Source organism: Cyanistes caeruleus, chromosome 3, assembly GCF_971803275.1.
Source record: "Cyanistes caeruleus chromosome 3, bCyaCae1.hap1.1, whole genome shotgun sequence".
In the NCBI taxonomy this organism is placed as follows: domain Eukaryota; kingdom Metazoa; phylum Chordata; class Aves; order Passeriformes; family Paridae; genus Cyanistes; species Cyanistes caeruleus.
The window spans coordinates 62555312-62574990 of NC_141703.1; the positions used below are offsets into that span (position 1 = coordinate 62555312).

General features: G+C 46.2%; 1 protein-coding gene and 1 long non-coding RNA gene across 26 annotated transcripts in view; one reads left to right on the top strand and one right to left on the bottom strand.

Annotated features, from left to right (window-relative positions):
• Positions 1 to 11483, bottom strand: part of LOC111941417 (uncharacterized) — a 57077-nt gene extending 45594 nt beyond the window's left edge. The window contains exon 1 of the long non-coding RNA XR_015284651.1: positions 11210 to 11483. This is a non-coding gene — a long non-coding RNA (uncharacterized LOC111941417). The remainder of the gene's footprint in view (positions 1 to 11209) is intronic.
• LOC147654188 (uncharacterized) overlaps positions 1 to 19679 on the top strand; it is a 110697-nt gene that overhangs the window by 39592 nt on the left and 51426 nt on the right. For 23 of the 25 annotated variants that reach the window (XR_015284615.1, XR_015284617.1, XR_015284612.1 and 20 more), the window contains one exon: positions 5427 to 5516. The gene's annotated coding sequence lies outside the window, so the exon portion shown is untranslated. Of the gene's footprint in view, positions 1 to 5087; positions 5107 to 5426; positions 5517 to 9239; positions 9483 to 19679 lie in introns of those variants that run through there. The other 2 variants (XR_015284646.1, XR_015284644.1) reach the window with 2 other exon arrangements.

Below are 19679 nucleotides of genomic sequence, written 5' to 3' on the forward strand. Positions count from 1 at the left end.
TTCTTTGGAATAGCAACTTCAGCATCTGCCACAGATAGCAGGCAGACTGGTAGTTGATTGGCAGAGCTAAGAAGAAATAGATTTCCAGCCTTGGGGCAATGCAGTCTTCTTCAGAGACTGTAACTACAGCACCTCTCTAATTTGCGTTTTCAAAACAGCAATCAATGTTTTAAAGTCACAAACAAAAAGAATGGACAGGGATCAACTTTTCACCTTCTCTATCAAAATAAAGAAAAATAAAGGTGCATCAGAGGACAGCAACAGGCCTGTTCAAAGTAAATAATACAATAAATTATATTCCTTTATATGTTCATGGGTATTATACTCAGAACATTGCTTCACTAAAGACAGTGTAGATTAATGAAGTTTGCAACAATCTAGGGAGAGACTGCACAAGGCCCTGGAAGAGAGCTCTAGTGAAGGTCACTGACTGGACAAACCACATCAGGTTCAGGAAACCCTCCAAGCTAAAACAAAGTTGGATGCTGGAGTGTATGGGCATCATCAAATGTGCTTGTCCTGGTCCTGCTGTTCACTGAGGGAGTATTTGGATAAGAATTGGCTTTTGTCAGCTGTTGGAGATGGGTAAAAGGGCCAAACCTGCCCTGAACCAATCTGACCTCTCTAGTATTCTTAAAACAAAGTTTGTTTATGAATCATGACCTACTCACAGTCTTTGCAAAAATGAAACAAAATACTTATAGGACTTTCCTCTCTTTAAATTTAATCAACTAGAGTCAACCTTAGTCATTCTTATTCTTTTTGCTGCACTTTCAACTTTGCTAACTTCCCAGTCTGTAGTATCTCAAAGGTTTTATATCATATGTTAACGGAATGCTTCTACTTCTCCTCCTTTCTCACTAATCTTGCCCTTCCTTAAATCAAACTTTATTCATCCTTCTCTCTCTAGAAACTTGTTGCAACCATTGTAATTCTGAGTAGTGACTTGTTCCTTATACTGGCTTTCAGATTCTCTTTATTACAAAGAGGAAATCTTTGAGCCTGACTAAGAAAAGAGCAAGAAAAATAATAGAAAATCCATGGGATGGTGCTGTTTCCATCACAGTAATTTGGGAGGAAGAGGAATTTCATTCTGATATGTCTTAAGTGAATAGATCAAATCCACAGATCTATGATACCAAATCTGTAAGTCATATTCCAAAATGCAGCAAGCCAGGATCACAGCTATAGCAAATTCTCAGAAATAACTTTCCCTTTAAACTTGGGAAATTGTCCTGACAGAAGGTTTATCCTTCTAAGTCACTTTGCAAGGATAAGGAAATTTAATGGGAAGACTCTATTTTTAGCAGAGATAAAGATGGTGAATTCTTACGTTCGTTTCCCTGGTTAGCCTGAAGTCTGTCCAGTTTTCAGTAGATAGGCATAGGTGCAGCTATAGTTTGAAGAGTAGGAGACTGGGTGGAGGAACAAGGAATGATCTGGAGCTCTTCATAGCATCCTTTCACCCTTTCCCTCCTCCTGCTGGTAAATCTGCACCTGAACAGCCAGCGCATTAAAGAAAAAGCCTATCCTGCTTGACTTCTTCTAATGCCTCAGGTATTGAGGAAATGAAGGCAAACCTCTGTGCCAGGGCTCTGTCTCTTTAACTTTGTATGTACACCAGCAGACACAGTAGGGACCCATGCTGGTTTGAACATACTATAGCCTAAATGGCTATAAGAGAAAGGCGGGAAATCACATTTTCTGTTACTTGTGTAGCCTCCTGGGACAATTAATGTGTTTAATGAGTTCTCTATGTATGCTTTCTTTAAATTTAAAGTTTATTTTTTTAATAAGACCATTTAAAATTAATTATGAAATTAGGGCAGCCAGTATTAAGGTTAAATTTACTGTAGTATTTTAAAATAACACAATAAAAATACTGCGCTGAACAATTTTTTATGCCAAAGTTTTAGATAAAGTCAAACCACTGAAGGGGTGGAAGTCACTGGCAGAGCATTTGGAATTATAACCTGCAGAATGTGGAACCAGCTTCTGATAGCTTTTCTTTTTCTCTTTTAATGTACTCATCTACTTTAAATTAACAACTAGTATGTTCAAAATTGAAAAATCCACTGGGAGATAAAAAAACAGGTGATTTCATTTTTTCTCATTAGGTCCATGAATCTGTAAAATTTTAAGATGTACTAGTTTTACAGTCTTGAAGGTCTGAAACAATCACTTGAGTTCACCAACTAGCAGTGATTCATCCTTGTTGAATAAATCAGTTTTCAATACAGCATGTTCTGATAAGTCTTTTTCTTACATGTTGTGTACAGTTATAGCTATTTAATTTAACCAAGAAAAAATTAAGGGTTCTTTTGCTACATTTTAATTTAATTCCATTCTCCATCTACATACACACTTTTAATAAATTATAATTGGAAGACAAAGTCACGGTAAAGAGAAGCCATTAAATTTTCTATAATAAGGCATAAAAATTAAGAATAAGAAGTTCCTTATATAGGTGATTAAATAAAGTTGTGCAGGCATGAAATCTAGATAGCAAAAAGAATAATATTTTATAAAGAGGATATATTTAATTGAATAAGGTTCTCTAAAATGAAAGAAAAAAAAAAAGGAAATATAAAACTGGACCAAAATAGACTGTGTAAGACAAGGCTATTCTATTTTCCGTTTTAAAAGGTAGCTAGAATTGGTAATTGAACTCAGAGACACAAACCAATTCACCCAGTCTGCTGATAACATGCACTTGTAGTTCTGGGTCCTAAACAAACACAATATGGGCCTTGCAAGTGCTTTAGAAAGCCGTGGTTAATAATCAGTTGTCAGGAGTCCCCTCTGACCCGCCGGGCCCTCCTTCCCTCGGAACAAAACCCCAGCATCTGTTGCCAGTTTGAGCCATCGCGGAGCAGGAGCTGAGCCCTTGTCACCACCACCTCCCTCGGCTCTCTGGCTGCGCACAGCCAGGGAAACCTGCATCTGCAACTTGGCTTCAGAGCAAATTAAAGAAGTCTGGGCAGCTGAGTTACTGAGACCTGCCTCACGGTAAGGCAGAAGGAGATGACCTGGGGTTAGGTGACCCTGACTATCAAGCGTGTTGTCTTGACAAACAGTAATTGCTTGACAATTGCTCTAGGCTTGGAAAACATACGTTATCATGTTCGTGCTGTATCCGCTGATAGAGATTGTTTTCATTACACACACTGGATATTTCTAACTCCACTGAACCTACTGATGTGTGAAAACATAGATAAGTTCAAACTAGAGGTTTGAAAGTCGCTTCTTTGTTCGAGTTACTCCTTTTGGCTAGTGGTTGTCTGTCCTTAACTCAAGAATCAGTCTATATCCAGTATACCCAGCATCTACAGTGGTCTTTGGAATGCTGGGTTGTTTTTTTGGGGTTTTTTTTTTTTTCTTTTCTTTTTGAATGCTGTCTCTTTGTTAGAGCTGGAGGAGTTTCAATGAAAGAATACCTCGGTTTTGTGTTTGGCGAATGCTATTGTCATAATTATTTCCCTGTATGGGTTTCAGCATTAAGCCTGTTGGACACATTAAAGAGCAATCCACTCTCACGGCCCAGTATTTAAGGCATATGCAGAAGTTCAGCATTAATTACATATTTTATACTCGGTAAAAAGAAGTTAATTTTTTTGGTCTGTACTGTAACAGAACTTCCTTTTGAACTACTGTCTTTAGTTACTGTTTCCTCCCCTGTCAGCAGAAGTTTTACTGGTAATATAAGTGTGAGCCTCTTTCAGTTGAAAACAATCTTATTTTATTTAAAATACAGTATACCTTTTTCTGAAAACTTGCTGAGTCTCTTCCCGAAATAATCTTATCTTTTTATGTTTTTCTTTATTCCCTAACACATCTGCTGAAGTATTGAGAAACTTCTCAGTACGAGAAAGGTTGTAGAGAAACACGCAAGATTATAGGAAATTTTTGTGGGGTACAGATTGCTAAAATAAAAGAAAGGCAGGGTAGGAAGCATGCAATGTATATGTCATAGGGGCTCAAGTGGTTAGGGAGGTGTATTAAAGGAAAGGCAGCAGGAGTCTGTCAGGGGTCAGTACATGGTCACTCATGACCTCAGGGGCATAGAGACGTGGAATCCTTGTGACGTGATTTGCAAGAGAATGTGTGGGCTTTGATTCACTCATTTATGCAGCATCAGAAAGTAAGTAGGAGACTGCTTTCTTGTTTGATGAAGACTTCTGTCATCCAGATCAGCATCTTTCATTAAGCTTCTTATCTTTTCTTCCATTTTCATGTGCCTCTTGCGTATTTCCAGCAGGGTCTCCCTCTAGAATGATGACTCTTATGCATAAGAAAAGGACAGTTTTGCTATTGTAAATTTGTTGCCATACGACAAAACCTGTTATTATTTTCGTTCTTGCTTTCAAATGAAATATCTCCCAGCCTGTATGTTGAAATTCTGTATTATTAACAACTACAGTTGTAGTACCTAGATGTAGTATACAGCTTTTTATCTATAGCCCTCAAGCTTCTTTTAAGCCTGGAATGAGATTTTGTTCCTTTAAAACTCTCAGAGCTCAGGTAATAGCGGCTGAGGCAAGACTAAACAGGGTTTATTCCTTCTCACTGCTAGGCCACTTGACAGATTGATACAGCTCTTCTAGCCTCTGAGTGCCACTGGCTCAGCCCAGCATTTATGCAGTGCTCTGTGAAGATTCTTTCTCCCAGTGCGAAACTTGCCCTGTTCCAACAGGAGGTGGCTTATGGCTTCCTTCCACAGTTCCCACAGGAGGATCCCTGGGTGAGATATGAGGCTTTTAGTGCCATTTCCCAGTCAGGTCTTCCTATCTAATGTGGAAAGAGTGGAAGACTGGTGAGAATATCAATCACTGTAATTTTGGGTTTCTTTTGAGATATGATATGGCATAGGAACTCCTCTTAAGAGAGATCTTCATGGTTGGATTAGCCTCTTGACATCCGTTAGGCACTACTAACTAGGCACCTTGCCTAGGGAACTGAGTTTTATACTTTGATAAAGACAAATGTACAGGTAAACAGAATATTTCAGATTTTACATTATTTTAGACCCGTATAACCCTGGTATGTGTAGCATTGGCACAACCTGTAACCATTATTTTATCTCTTAGATTCAGTGAGATGTAGGACAGTTTTAACTGTCCCTGTCTTCGAATGGAAAAGCCATTGGTGAAATTCTGAGTCAAGGACAGGATTATGGCCCTTGTTTAGACTCCCATTCCAAACTTTGGACAAAGCACCATCCATCTTCCACCCTGATATAGATTCAACATCAGCAGTTTGATTTAACTTGAAGTTTCTATAGGAACAGTAACCAGAAATCTGTGCTCAGACGGTAGGATGAAAGACAGAGCAATTATATTCTTTAATGTGTTAATCAATCCTGTTTATTTAAACATGTTCAGGAAATTATGGTAAGTTGCTTAACTTCTCTTTATATTTATTTACAGGTCTACTTTGCCTGTAGTGCTGAGCTGTTGTGATAGTTTGATTTTTATGATTTGCATCAAGCGTGAAGCTTTCAAAGCCATGTGTCAAAGGTAAGTTATTTCAATAATACCGTTATTTGTATATGTCCCTAAAAATATTGTATGTTTATGGGAGAAGTTTTCATCACTTTATTGAAGACTCAGCTCTGTTGAAAAATCACAGTCCTGAGTAAAAGATATTATGAAGCAGTAGAAACTCCTGCAGTGAGCTCTGAGAGAGATTTTCTCCCAGTGCTTGCCAATGTAGTGAGAAAGTGTGCGTACTGCACCAGCTTTTAAAATAGTGCAACCTGATCCTTTCTTTACAGCTCAGAGGGTGGGGGTGGGGAGTGAAGGTGAAAGAATAGGAGTCCATATTCTCCTCCTCATTTTGGGTCTGGTTTTCCCTATTGAGCAAAGAGGGCATTAATTGTACAGGACTATTATGAGAAAGGACCCTTTGCTCCCACTCTTCACATTTCTTGTGACATAGGCCAGGTTTAATCTAGTCCGTGTTAGGAGAAGCTAAGTACACTTTGCAGTGTCATAATGAGCTTCCCCCTCATTTTCATTTTCCCTCAATGGTATGTAAATCATTGCTTGTAAGAGGTAAAAATCTGTAGGAGTTATGAAACCAAAGTGATTGCACTAATGTGGAGCTCCTTCCACTTAGCCTAGAGTGTTTATCGCCCTCCTTAATACAATAAAACCAGGATGAAATACACTTCAAAACAAAAGAGACCATCTAATTTTTCTTTATCTAACTAATAAAAGTAAAATTGACAGACTAATGTAAATTACTAACCAAATCTTTAAAAGCAAGGATGGACAATGTGTAAATCAGGAAATCGTTTTGCTCAGAGTTTCACTCGTGTGTAGGATTTTAAAAGTTATCCAGGTATAGGAGTTTATAGATTTAACTCAGAAAGACTACCGAAATTAATATTTAGTCAGTAGTTGCAACAGCCAATCAGTACAGTGTCATACAGTGGAATCTTTGTGAAATTTATTGTTTTATAAAAAAGGATGTTAATGCAAATAAAACATTCAGACAGAAATGAGGATACTAAGAGTCCCTAAAAAACACAGTGGTCTCAATAATCTGTTTTTCCAGCTAGTGTTGCCTAGTTTTCAGCATATTTATTTTTTAATTCTTTGTGGAGTCTAAAGGCATATTTCTCATCTGGTGAACAACTGAATTCCTAGTTTCCATTCATCAAAGTATTCATTTGTACCTGTAATCCATGCTAAGAACACTTTTTTTAATCTGTGCTAGGTGCATCTTGTGTAGACATCATGTACATGTTTTGAAGTGATGCCCTGACTAGCTAATATCATCTATTCATATGTTGTATTCAGAATGCTAACTGTACGTGTAAAAAATTCTAATGAAAACTACTACAGCAATTTAAAATATTAGTAAGAATATGTTACTTTTTTATCAAGCATTAATGCCAAACTTGAAAACTGTTCTATCAGATATCCATCAATATAGTTAGAGGGTAAGACCCAGAATCTAAAAGTAGGTCCAAGAGAAGGAGCTGAGGAGAACAATACTGCTTGTTTCTAGATACTAGAAATGAAACCTGCATAAGGGTTTATCCAAGAATGTTATCAGTCTTCAGTTAGAAGTATCATGCCATCACTGGCTAACTGCTGGAAGGAAGAGAGAGTTTTCCTTTCTTAACCACTTTCCATAAAACACCAGTTACTATAAAAGGATAGCTGGAGCTGTTCTTTCTTCCTGTGCCTCAGGCTCCATTTTTTAGAACTTTTGTTTTCTCACCCTGTATCTTATCCATTGTAAATAACTACTGCACTTTCCTGCTGTTAGTAGTACTGTCCTACGGCTGCAACAACATAAAATGGACATTTTGGACAACATAAGAGCTGGGTAGAGGCTTCTAAAAAGCAGTAACTGGACTTGCAGTCTTGTTAGTTATGCATGGCTGCTGCTTGTTAAAGTGCTACTGTGCAAAAGCTGAAACACTGGAACTGCCTGCTTGCAGAACCAGGAAGACTGTGCTGTCTGAATCAGTGAAATTTCCAAATGTAAGTTAGTAACACCCTTCACAAATGAAAAGATGGAAATGTGTCTAGAGTTTTAAACGAAAGCTGTAGAAATCCATAGCATAGGCCTTTATGGGGATCAGAGAAAACTGCTTGTTATCATTAGGAATTATAGGGCTGCATTTAAAAAATAAAAAAGACCCAGGGCCTTATGTACAGAATAAGACTACAAGAAGAATAAAAAAAGTTAAAAAGTATCGGACATCAAACAGTACAGACAGACTGGTCACATATACAGTAATACAGCAGCAGTCGACTGATAATCTTTTTCAAGTGTGAAAAAAGGAAAGGAAGAGTCATTCAGCTAATCATGTGCTAAATTACTTCTTTATGTACTTCAAACATCAAAAGAAAAGCAGAGTTAGATAAATTAATAACAAACAAGCCTTATTTTTATAAACACAAAAAATTATCATGATCTTGCAGACTTAAAAAGCCTTCATACTGTAACATAAAACTGAATAAAAACTACATACTGTACGTGCTAAAATGCAAGTTTCAACCCTGGTGAGTTAAGACAAATTCACTCTTCTTTGAGCTCTATTAGCCCAACTCTAATCTCCAATGGGTTTTGAAAGTTAAACCAGAAAGGACTATCAGTGTGAGGAGGTGTGTTTTTGTGTGTGCATAAACACACAGACACATATACCTTGTTCCCTGATGGATAGATTTAAGATATACATATCTTAAAAGAGAAAGTAGGTTGATATCTAGTCCTTTTATGTGTGGGATATTGAATTGACATTTGTTTATTATCTCTGGGAGTGTGACAGATCTGTGGAACTACTAATGCAAATTCAAGGCCAGAATTTAAGGGCAAAGTGGGTTGGGGTGCACAGAAACTCAGCTCATGGTGATGGGAGTTGGCTCCAGTTTCTATGCCTCAGTCATGAAGCCATGTCCCTACCCAAACTGCTTTTCCTATCCACCTAATACATCAAGCCACCTTTGGTTTTCAGAGAACAGGCAGTGTTGGAACTTGCTTTGTACCGTTGCCGCTTGGATTCTCTCTGTGACAAGCTGCAGAGCCACAGAAGCAGCCCGGCAGCACTCGAGCTCCAAGTGCAGCAGAAGTAGGGAGCCTTGGAGGAGCCAGTCTCAGCTCGCGGTCACTGGCCAGCCCATTGCTTGTAGAAGTTAGCATGCTTAAGTTGACATTGATCCCTCAAGGGACTAGCTACCAGCTAAACAAAACTGGAGCACAGGGCTAGCCAAGCATAGATTCTCTGTGACCCTGTGTCAGGACCTGTCATCCTGTTGTAAAAGCCAGCTATGTTACCTCCTTGCCCTCTGAGACTCCCAGGGAATCCCCAAGTAAATGAAGAGGGGACTTATTTACATCTCCTTCATGTCTCCAGCCCAGACTTTTTTTCTTTATTTTTCTTTTTTTTTTTTTTTTCCTTAAGAACAAAACAAACCAAAACCAGCCAAAAACACAAGAGATAATGGAGTACTTAAAAAAGGCATATTTGTTCCGTTATGAAGGCTTACTACAACAAAGCAAGAATAATTTTCTCTATTAATTATAGATTATGGAAAATGTGGAAGTATCTCTGTGGTTAAAGAAGTGAGCATACTGTCATTGATGGTATCATAACTGTTGTATACAGCTGGGAAAGGCAGACACATTGTAATATTACTGGTAGTTTAGAATATTTAGAAGCTAGGAGTTCTATTAAGTCTATTAAATATGCTGAGGGTAGAAACGCTCATTTGCTTTTGCAGAGGAAATAGAGCAAAGATACACCGCAGCAGAGAAAGCTAGCAGGACAAAGGAGATACTATTGACTCATTCCAGACTGCCGACTTAGCAGCTCAACTTTGTTTCCTTTTAACTTTTGTAACAGTAGGAGCTCAAAGCTTCTGAGTCTATTTTCTGCACAAATAGAAACACCCAGACTTCAAAAAGTAATATGCTTTGAAGAAACCCAAAGCATTAACACATTAAAAACTGTGTGTACTATTAAACAGGGATTCGTGGTTACTTGAATTTTGCAGCAAGTAGATGCTGGTGTTTTGGTGGTAATTTTTACACTGCTGCATTCCGGCAGACAATTCTTGACAAATATCAGTTTGTAAAAGCACTTTTTGTTGGTTTTAGTGTGACACAGTTTTATTGACTTTGCAGTGGGTAAGTACTGCTTTAGTATTTTCACAGGCTGAGTAAACCCCACAGACACTTTTCCCCAGCCCAATAGCATATTGCAACAAGTTGCTAACCTTATAACATTACACTTGTAACGCTGGGGAAACCATACGACGCGTGAAATTTAAATTTTGTCCTCGCCACTTAAGTCTATATCCCTTTTAAAAAAAAAAAAAAAAAAAAAAAAAAAAAGAGTCAGATTTTTATTGTTCAGTCTGGACAATGGAGTGTCCAGGGCCATCGATATGACAGCTTCTACGCGGACGGCGTCCCTGTCCCAAAGTCCCATCAGGACCGTGCTCCCCGGCAAGAGCCCGGCCCCCGCGTCCCGGCTGGCCCCGGAGGGAGCGGTGTAACCTCCCAGGCCCCCCACGCTTGCAAACACAGCTCGCCTCTCTCACGGGCAGTCCCTCGCACAGCGAGCGCTTAAAACGTCACAGAACGTCACGAACTCGAAGCGATCGGCATCGCGTAAGCCACGCTGCTGCTGGAGCCTGCGAGTCGCCTTGAACTTGGGGAGCGTTCGGCCCCGGGCTCGGCGGGGCCCTGCGGCGGCCGCCGCTCCCCGCGGGACGGGCGCCGAGAGCGGCTCGGCGGGGCGCGGCGGGCGGGGCCCCCGTGCTCTGCCCCGGCGTCGGGGGGTGCGCCCCCCCCCGTTGGAGCTGCGGGCTGTCACTCAGGCGACGTCACAATACGCCTGTGTGAGCGCTGTAAACACTCGGGCGGGCGGCTGTGTGTGTGTGAGTGACGCGGGGGCGCGCCTCCCCGCCCCCCAGCTCCCCCCGCCGCCCCCAGGCTGGCACCGAGCCGCCCGGGGGATGTGAGGCGCGCCCCCGGTTGTTTGCCTGCGCGCACGGTAGCGGCACGAAAGGTAGCATCACTGGAGCGGGGGATGATGTAATTCTCCCTCCGGCCAGTGACTGCCTGCGCTTGCACCGATCCGACTTGCGAGCCGGAGGGGGGTGCTTGTTTTACGCGTGATCGTATCAGCATCTCCTGACGGCGCAGCCCCCCAGCGCCGCTTTAAACCCCGCTCCGCTCATCCCTCCCCTCCCCGGGGCACGGAGGAGGGATGGGGCTGGGGGGAGGAGGGGAGCCCCGCGCCGTGTGTGCAGGGTAAACACGCCAGTGAGCGCCGCGCCGAGCGGTAAACAAGTCTGAGGTGCCTCCGCCGCACGGCAACTTGCTGCGGGCGGGGTGTCCCCCCCGCACACACACACGCACGCACGCACACTCACTTCCCCCTAACAAAAGCCCGTTTAATATCAGCGTCGGCTTTTGTTCGGCGGGCGGCAGCAGCCGTCCCCTCTCCCGACCACCTTATTTCACCGTTCGACCCCCTCGGCCAAATGCAGGGGTCCCCCACGCCCCGTCCCCCCCGGCGCGCATCCCCGCTCGCTCCGCGGCGCTGTTCCCTCGCCGCCTCCAAAGCTCGCCCCGCTTCCCCGGAGCTCCGGCTCCCTGCTGGCCGCTCTCTGGGGCAGCGGGCAGGTAGGCGAGCAGGCGGCCCCCCCAGTCCCCGAAAAGGCAGTAGCTAAATGGCACTTACTGTCAGAAGAGAGGGCGAGGGGGGAAGCTCTTCTCTCGGTGCAAAAGCAAAATAGCCACTCGCAGGACGTTGCCAGCATAGGGAGGCAGCAAGGGAAAATAAAAAAAGATCTTCCAGTAGCGAGGGGGGGGGGGGGGAGGGGGGAAGGGGAGAGAGGGAGGAAGGGAGGAGGAGGAGGATTCGCCTTTTAACCGGAGAAAAATAAAATCAAAAAATAACCGCGTGTGTGTCCCCCCCCGTCCCCCCCCGGTTGCCTTTTTTGTGCAGTTTCAGCAAAGCTGCGAGGAAGTTGGTCCTTTTGTTCCACTATTTATAGATTGCGTCAACATTGCGAAAAGGAGAAGGCGGAGCGGTGGCACTTACTCCTCGCCGAGGGGTGGTGGGGGAAGATATCGGGGTGGAGGGGCGGGGCGGGGAGGGGGGACGCACAAGCCCGGCGAGTACGAGCGACTTCAGCGCTCTCCCCCACCCGCTGCAGCCGCCGCGACCACGGGGGGAACCGGGCGGTGCAGCGGCGGCGGCGGCGGCGGCGGCGGGGAGAACCGCGCCGCTTCCCCGCCCGGCTGCCGCCGCACAGCACCGCCCCGCGGGCGGCCAGGCGAGGCGCGCCGAGCCCAGCGGCGGGGCCACGGGGAAGGGGGGACCCGCCGCTCGGTTGGGCGCTGATCGGCTCGCCGGTACCCTCCGTCTCCCGGCAGAACCTGTTGCGACCCCCTCGGCTGGGAGCTCCGAGGGCAGGTGCACGCACCGCCCGGCTCCGTTTTCTTTACGAGGTAGCGCCGAAGGGTTAATTTGGGGAGCCGACGGGAAAACATTTTAAAACCTGGGGGTCGTGAAACTTAAGGATTTTCTCCGCCACCGAAGAAGAAGCAGGGGGAGGGGGGACAGAAGTCGGGGGAGAGAAGGGGAGCCGTCGCTGTTCTGGCCGAAGGCCAATGTTTCTAAACTGAATGTAAACAAAGAAAACTGCAAACACCAGAGGAGGGCCTTCCATCGCCGCCAAGGCTGAGGGGACGTGTTCCCAAAGGGGTGCCGAGCTTTGCCCACGTCTCGTTTCCCTCCGGGTCCTGAACCCCCACGGTCACCCCGGCCACCGCCCTCGGGTGCCGCGGGACGGGGGGAGAACTTTCTGCCGGCGGGGACGGCGCAGGGTAGCAAGCCTGGAAAAAAACCAAAGCAAGTGTGCTCCTTTTTGTTGTTGTTTTGTTTGTTTCCATTCAACTTCTTTTGTGGGGTGCTCTTTCTGGTTGTTGTTTTTTTTGGTTTTTTTCTGGGTTTTTTTTGTTTTTTTTTTTTAGTTTTGGTTTTTGTTTGTTGGGGGCTTTTTGAGGGGTTTTTTTTTTTGTTAGTTTTGTTTTTTTATTTATTTATTTATTAATTATTTTGCGAGCGAAGGCTCGTCCCTCCCGGCCCGGGAGGCAGAGCCACTGTGCCCCGGGCGGGCGGAGGCCGGGACCGGGCTTGCCCGAGCCTGCCGAGCGCTCCCGGCTCCGGCCTCGGGGCTCCGTGTGGAGCTGCTGGTTCTGTTACTTGTGACATGCTAGGGGAAACATCCACGGGACTCCTGCTCGGTTGAGCAAATCTTTCTATGTTTAGACGGGAAAATCCTTCCTTGCTGTCGCACAGGCCGGTGGGTTGACACCGTGGGGTTAGAGAGGAGCTGGAGGGAAGCAGGAAGGCTGGAGACGTGCGTGACCGTGACACACCGGTTGTGTGGTCGCCCTAAAAATACCCCTGATGGACCAGCGGGCGATTCTTGCCCAGCAGAAAACACAGCCGTCGAACCGGGCGACGTTTGGGGGCTTTCCCCCGCTCCTTGATGTCGTGAGTTCTATGGGCGGATGAGTTCTCCTCTCATGCTTCGGACAGCAGATGCCTTCGCGGTGATGATTTTCTGGGGGAGAGTGCTATTCCCTCGGGACTCTACCCCTCCTGCTCCACCCACCCCACGCACGGTCTCTGCTTGCGGGGGAGCTCCCTGCGGAGCGGGGAGCGCAGGTAATGCCTGAGGAAAGCTCTGAGCGAATAAAATAAATTCCCTTAGTGTGGTGTCTTTCTTGAAGCGTCCCCTGAATGCCGGGCTTTCCTCTCCTCTCCAACTTCGCCGCCAGATCTCTGTCCCACATCGCTGCTCTTGGGACAGAACACGGTGCTTGCTCATCTTCTGTGGGCTCTCCGTGGGGACTGCGGCTACTCTTTGCTCCTTCTGCTGTGGTTGCAAAAAGAGAAAAAAAAAAAAAAAGAAAAAAAGAAAAAAAGAAAAAGGAGAGAGAGAGAGAAGAAAATAGTAAAGGGGAAAGAAAAAAAAAATTATCCAAAATTAGGTAGTTCGAAGATGGACTGTGTGTAGTGTCGGATTGGTTTTTTGCATACAAAATCCCTGGCACAAGTAAGCTCTTTTAACCTCCTTGTAACTGATTGTGTAAAAACTGACTGGTGGTAGAAAGTAGTAAATAGTGGAAATAAAGGATAGATCCAAACTGTGAACCGTGAATAAGCCTTCTTGGAAAGAGCTGAAGTGAGTAGAGAGTAGGTAGGCAATTCTCTCGCTTCTGTTCTGAAAAAGGAGTGCGACGCGTTGGCACTTTTTTTTTTTTTCTTTTTCTTTTTCTTTTTTTTTTTCTTTTTTTTTTTTTAACATTCTGAGAGAAAAGATTAAAGAAAGAAAAACAGCGTTGTGGTGGAAATGTGATGATAAAAGCGAGATGTAAAAAGGCATTAGTACCGAAGTGGTTATGCCCGCCCCGGGCGCTGCCCCGCCGCAGCCCCGTGGCTCGGAGCCGGCGGCTGAGCTTCAGCAGAAGCCACGGCGTTCAGAAATGTTGCAACAGCACTTTGGAAGTCTCTAAAGAAAAGCTGAATTGTTGGAACTTAGGTAACTTAAGGAAACTGGTTATGACCTACATTGCTGTTCTGAGTCAGCAGCTGCAGCCCCAGCCCCGGCGGGTCCCGCCGCCGCCGCGCACCCCGCACCCCTTGGGCGGAGCCGCCCCCCCGCCGCCGCCCGGGCTCGCTGCCTCCCGGGTTTACAAACAAACTCGCCTGGATCGAGGCAGTTTCACTTCTGCTCTGAGGAATGCCTCCGCCGTTTTTTTATTTTTTTATTTTTTATTTTTTTATTTTTTTTCCCCCCTGCCAGGTTTGCGGACAGAGCAGCTTGCCTGCCTCAGCGCTGCTTTACCGGCTGGTTTTTGAAGGGGAAAGAGCTTAAGCGGAGGACAAGGTCTTTTCCCCAAGTTTTTAAGAGCTGTACTTTATTTTCCGAAGGGATACTGATTGTTTTCTGCACCGGGAAATAGATCCCTTATAGGGAAAAGTTGCTACATGTTGCACGCCGCTTTGCTCTTACAATAGAGAAGGAAACTCTGAAGTTCCAATCAAAAACTTACCAAACAACTTTCCATATTTCTTCTGTAATGTAAAGTAAAAGTAGCAACGATTAAATTCCAAAGGTCCACACTATCAAGATTCATAGTTGAGTGCAGTTTTCAGGGAGCTCGGACAGTTGTGCCGAGCGTGTGTTAAACGCACGGTCAGCGTTTTAATTTCGATTAAAGTGATCTGTGCGCGAAGGTACCGCATCACACCGGCCGGGCGAGGGATGGGGAAAATCGTCCAGTCAGCTTTCTTTGATATTCAAAATGACGAAAGACTCGAGATGAAATGACCTCAGAAAACTCCGCCTTTGGAAAGCAGCTCTTGCCGCCTCTCCCTTGTCCCCCGCCGTTCCCCCTCAATTCTCACTTTTTGTTTATCGACACGTCGTTGCCACCAGCAGGAGAACTGAAACGACAAAACTTAGCTCCAAACGCCTTGGTTTTCCGGTCAGGAGTTTACCGGGTTTGCACACCGCTTCGAGCGCTGCTTTTGGTATTATTGTCATTATTACTAATATATTTTTATAAACTTTTCGGGTTTCATTGTTCGAGTACGGCAACTTACTGCATTTAATATTAGGACAGAAAAATCTAATTTCCTTTCCTTTGTTTATTTTTTAAAAGAAAATATCGCAGCAGTGATAAAGACTTGATTCGATGCTCTTTAGTAACAACTTGTAGCAGCTGGGAGTTTCTTGCAGGAGCGCTTGTTCAGTGTCTCCTCTTAAGAAACCAGCGAAATTCGGAGACAGAGACTGAAAGCAGCTCCCCGTGTCCCTAAGCAGGGAGAGGGGCAGGAAAGTGCTTCGTGCACTTTTGGGTGTCAGGAAAAAGTTGTTTCTCGGTGTGGTGGTGGCACGTCCCCAAGCCCCGTTTCCCAGGAGATGAGTTTGGAGCTGGACACGGGGGTGCATCCCTGCTGCCTCACCGTGGGGATGAGCCACTGTCGCTCAGCCACCTCCGGCTCTGAGCTCGGCGGCTGCTGACAGCTACCACCAAATAAAGTCAACGCCTTCGCCTACCTGATTTTTAGTTTTTCAAAGAACCCCTCAAATTCTCCCGTGGTGTCATGGAAAGAGAGAGCTCTTCTTGCTCAGAAGCCCCAAATGTCAAAGGGGAGAAGATATTTACGCTTAAGGGAGGAAAAAGTGAAGAAAAAAAAAATCCCAACCAAAAACCTAAAAATCCGAGCCCAACAATAAAAGCCCCAGATATATCTGGGGAGGAGAGAGAAGTGAGGGAAGAGGGAGTAAGAAGGTGTGTGAGGGGGCTTCAGCTGTACCGGGGCTGACACGGTGCGTCTGTACTTCCAGCGAAGCGGGAAGCGACTCCGGCATCCCGCTTTCTTCCTCGGCGCTTTTCTCGGGAATTGTGCGGGAGCACCGCTGTTTCTCCCGGGCTGCTCTCCCCGGGCTCTCCGAGGCAGCCCCGGGACTCCGTGACCTCCCCTTGCCCCTCGCCCAAACGCCTGCGGAGGGCTTGGGCAGCCCCGCAGCGGCACAAGGGCGGGCGGCGGAGCCCCCTCCGCTCCCCCAAATCTCTCTCCGTACGGCCAAGCCCACAGAACGGGCTGGAAAGGCGAGATTTTGGGAAACCTGCGGAGAAAATGGACGTGATCTGCGTGTCGAAGCGAAGCTGAAGGATCAGTAAGCCGCAGTTAACACCAGTCACTTCTACCGAGATTTTTGGGGCGCTTTTTTATTTTTGATCTAATTTTTTTATTTTTTGGGAGGAGGGGGGGGTGCTCCTGGACCCACGTAATTCCCTGATCATTTTTCAGACACTGCTGTCGACGTCCAGCGTGTATGACCAGGTCGTTAAAGACTGGGCGATTTTTGTTCATACAAACTGGATTTCTGCGAGGTTCAATTTAACCCCGTGCGGCTCGTCACGTTTCTTTTACCGAAAAAAGTGCTTTTCTGGAGAGCCTGCAGTCAGCTGGGTACTGCTCTCTATTTCGAGACAGAAAAGGTACGATGGAATGTATGCAAAGTGACTGTAGCCTTTCAGGATGTTACTGAGGTTAAATCTAAGTCCCGGGACGGTAAGAGCAAAAACCTGGTAGCCGTCCAAGAACAAAATCGTTATTTTCAATTGAGTCGAGGTTTGGTGGGTTTTTTTGTTTGTTTGTTTTTTGGTTTTATTTTTATTTATTTTTTTTTTTTTTGGTTGGTTGGTTTCCTCCTTTCTTCTTTTTCTTTCTTAGCGTAGCTGGAAAGTGTCTTTGTTCTTTGTAAATTAGTGTGGTCTTTAACACGTTCTCGTCATGATTGATTGGTGGGACGATATACACAGCAAAAAATGACATTTTTTTCTATATGACAATTTTATATTGCTTAGCAATATAAATGCAGTAGCCTGGGTTTGGATGACCGGTGTGCCAGCGAGTGCTTGCCTTTTTTTTCCCCACCCCCACTTTTAAATTTTTATATTTATTTATTTATTTATTTATTTATTTATTTATTTATTTATTTTTAAACACCCGTGATTTCAAAACTGTGGCCAGGAACAGGGGGTGTAATTTCATAAATGTGTCCCCCATGGCAGCTTAGCCGCCTCTGGCTGGAGAGGGGCTGCCGGGCACCGGGACCATGGGCGTGGGGACATCACTTCTGCCTTCCTCAAACGTTAAGTTTCTCGCTCCTTTTCGTTCCCCGGTCCAAAGATTTCTCTGATGATAACAAAATATCTGAATAACGACTCGCTTTCGTGCCAGGCTCAACATCCTGCTCATCCCCTCTATGTCAGCTTTATCAGCGTCCCATTTTCGAACACCCTTTTCCTCAGAGGTGTCCCCAAGCTCATATTTTTGTGTGTCCCCCGTCCGTCCCTATCCCGCCCCAGTGGCACTGAGGCGGGGTTTCGTCTCTTGTCAAACTTTGCACAGACTTGGGTGTAAATTCAGGTATTGGAGCTCTATAGACGACTGTGTTATCTTCCTATGCGGCATAATTAAATGATGTGATTTAAAATCTCGTCGTAAAAATAGCAAATGCAAATACTCGGCACCATGGCTGTCTGCTGGTACTTTTATTTCTCCTGGCACATCAGGAGTTATTTAACATGTAGGAAAAAAGCGAAGGATCACGTCTTTTTAGCAGAAGGTCAAACGGTGCAATTAAGCAAAGAAGTCCAGAGAGTCGGGAAACGTTGGAATGCTGCTATTAAAAAAAAAAAAAAATAAAAAAAAATCAAAGGAGCAACAACTGTTTAGAGTTCCTCTCCCCAAATGTGACCTTTTGGAGTTGAGTTAGCTTCTGCTTCTGGGTTATTTACTCGTTGGGGGAAGACGCCGAGCTGCTGAGGGACCCGATTCTGGTCCCGGGGCAGTTCCCAGTGAGGCGGTGGTGGAGCCAGGGGCCGGGGGGTCCTGGCAGTGCAGCCATCCTTATCATCACCCCTTGGTCAGGAGAAGCGAGGCAAAGAGCAGCTGCCAGCCTGCTGCAGATCTGCTTCCCAGGCTGGTTTTGGCTTCCGGGGAAAAGAGTGGCTACTGTAAAAGGTTCAAATTGCTCGTATGGGAACTTTCCGGTGTGTTTGAAATATGTAAAGACAGAAACGACAATGACACCGCTTCGAAACATAACTTTTGACTCCCCAAAAAGTCTTCAGGACCTCGTGGAGAACGACAGTCATTTCCATACCGCTCCGCTGAAACTGAAACTTGTGTGCTTGGGGGAATTTGAGACTTTCCTTTTCCATCACCTCTGGAGAGGGGGCGAGTCCTTTATCACCGCCTGTCCTGCCATCCATGCTACGGGGCGCCTTGTCCATTTCCCGCAGGTTTCCCAGGGGGACAGCGGGGTCTCCCTTCGGCAGGGACTCATTTTCCTCGCTGCCCTCTTGCCCCCTTTGGCTGGCCTGTGCAGGACAGAGGGATAGCTACACGGCCACCTCCACCCGCTGCCACCTGCTCTGCGCGCCCCGGCCGGGGACAGTGGTTCTGCAGCTGCTTCCAAATGGTTAATGTTCTGTTTGCTTTCCCCCTAAATATTTTTGTTTGCTTGTTTTTATTGTTATTGTTTCTCTGCACCAGCCTCTTATCTCTTCTCGCAGACACTTGAGGCAGTGAAGGCAGTGGGCGTCCAGGCAGCTGCGGCAGCCCGGAGATCTCACCTTTCTCCCTCTCTCCTCTGAACGCTGCTGTTAACGCTGGCAGTGCTGGTGATCCGCCTCCAGCTGCAGCTGCTGCTGCTGCTCAGTGTTTGCCACCAGACAGTCACTTATCTTCCACGTTCAGCTTATTGTTTTCCGGGAAGAAAACAAACAAAAACAAAACCAAACAACAACAACAACAAAGAAAAAAAAAAAAAAAGTGAAAAAAAGCAAAAAAAAAAAGAGAAAAGTATCTTCGGCCATTTTCTGCAAACTTGACACCCCGAGCTGCGGGTTTGTCCATGCTCGGACTTTCCCGGGGAGCTGAAGCGTTGCCGCTCTTTCCCTGAGCACAGTAACTGCGAACACCACAGCAAAGCAGCTTGTGGGTCCCATCGGCAGAGAGCCCCCGGCTGTTTTCCCCGTGCTTGTCTCTCTAACAATGGCCATGTGCTATCCCGGGCCACTGGAACTGTCACCGAGGGCTGCGCTCGCTAGGTCCCTCCATTTGGTGGCCGCCTGGCCGGTGCCCGGGGGACAGCTGGGATGGGTACCCGCGGCGGGGCTGTGGCAGTGCCGGCAGCCCCGGCACTGTGTCGGGACAGCTCATGGCAGCTCACTGGGAAAGTCTGGGACAGCGCGGGGACAGTGTGTGACTGTGGTGGGGCAGTGCTGGGACAGCTGGGGTGATGCTAGGACACTCGGTACAGTGTTGGAACAGCTGCGATAGTGCTGGGACATCCTGGAACGGCGCTGGCACAAAGCTGGCTCAGACCGGAACCGCCCTGGCACCGCTCGGGACAGTGCTGGGACATCTGGGACGGTGCTGGTACAGTCTGGAATTGCCTTGGGACGGTCCTGGCACAGACTGGGACCGGGCTGGAATGGCGCTGGAGCAGTCAGGACGGTGCTGGCACCTCCTGGGACGGTGCCGGGACAGCCGGAGCAGCCCGTGCTGCGAGGGGGCAGCGCCGGGAGGAGCCGGGCCGGGCGAGGCC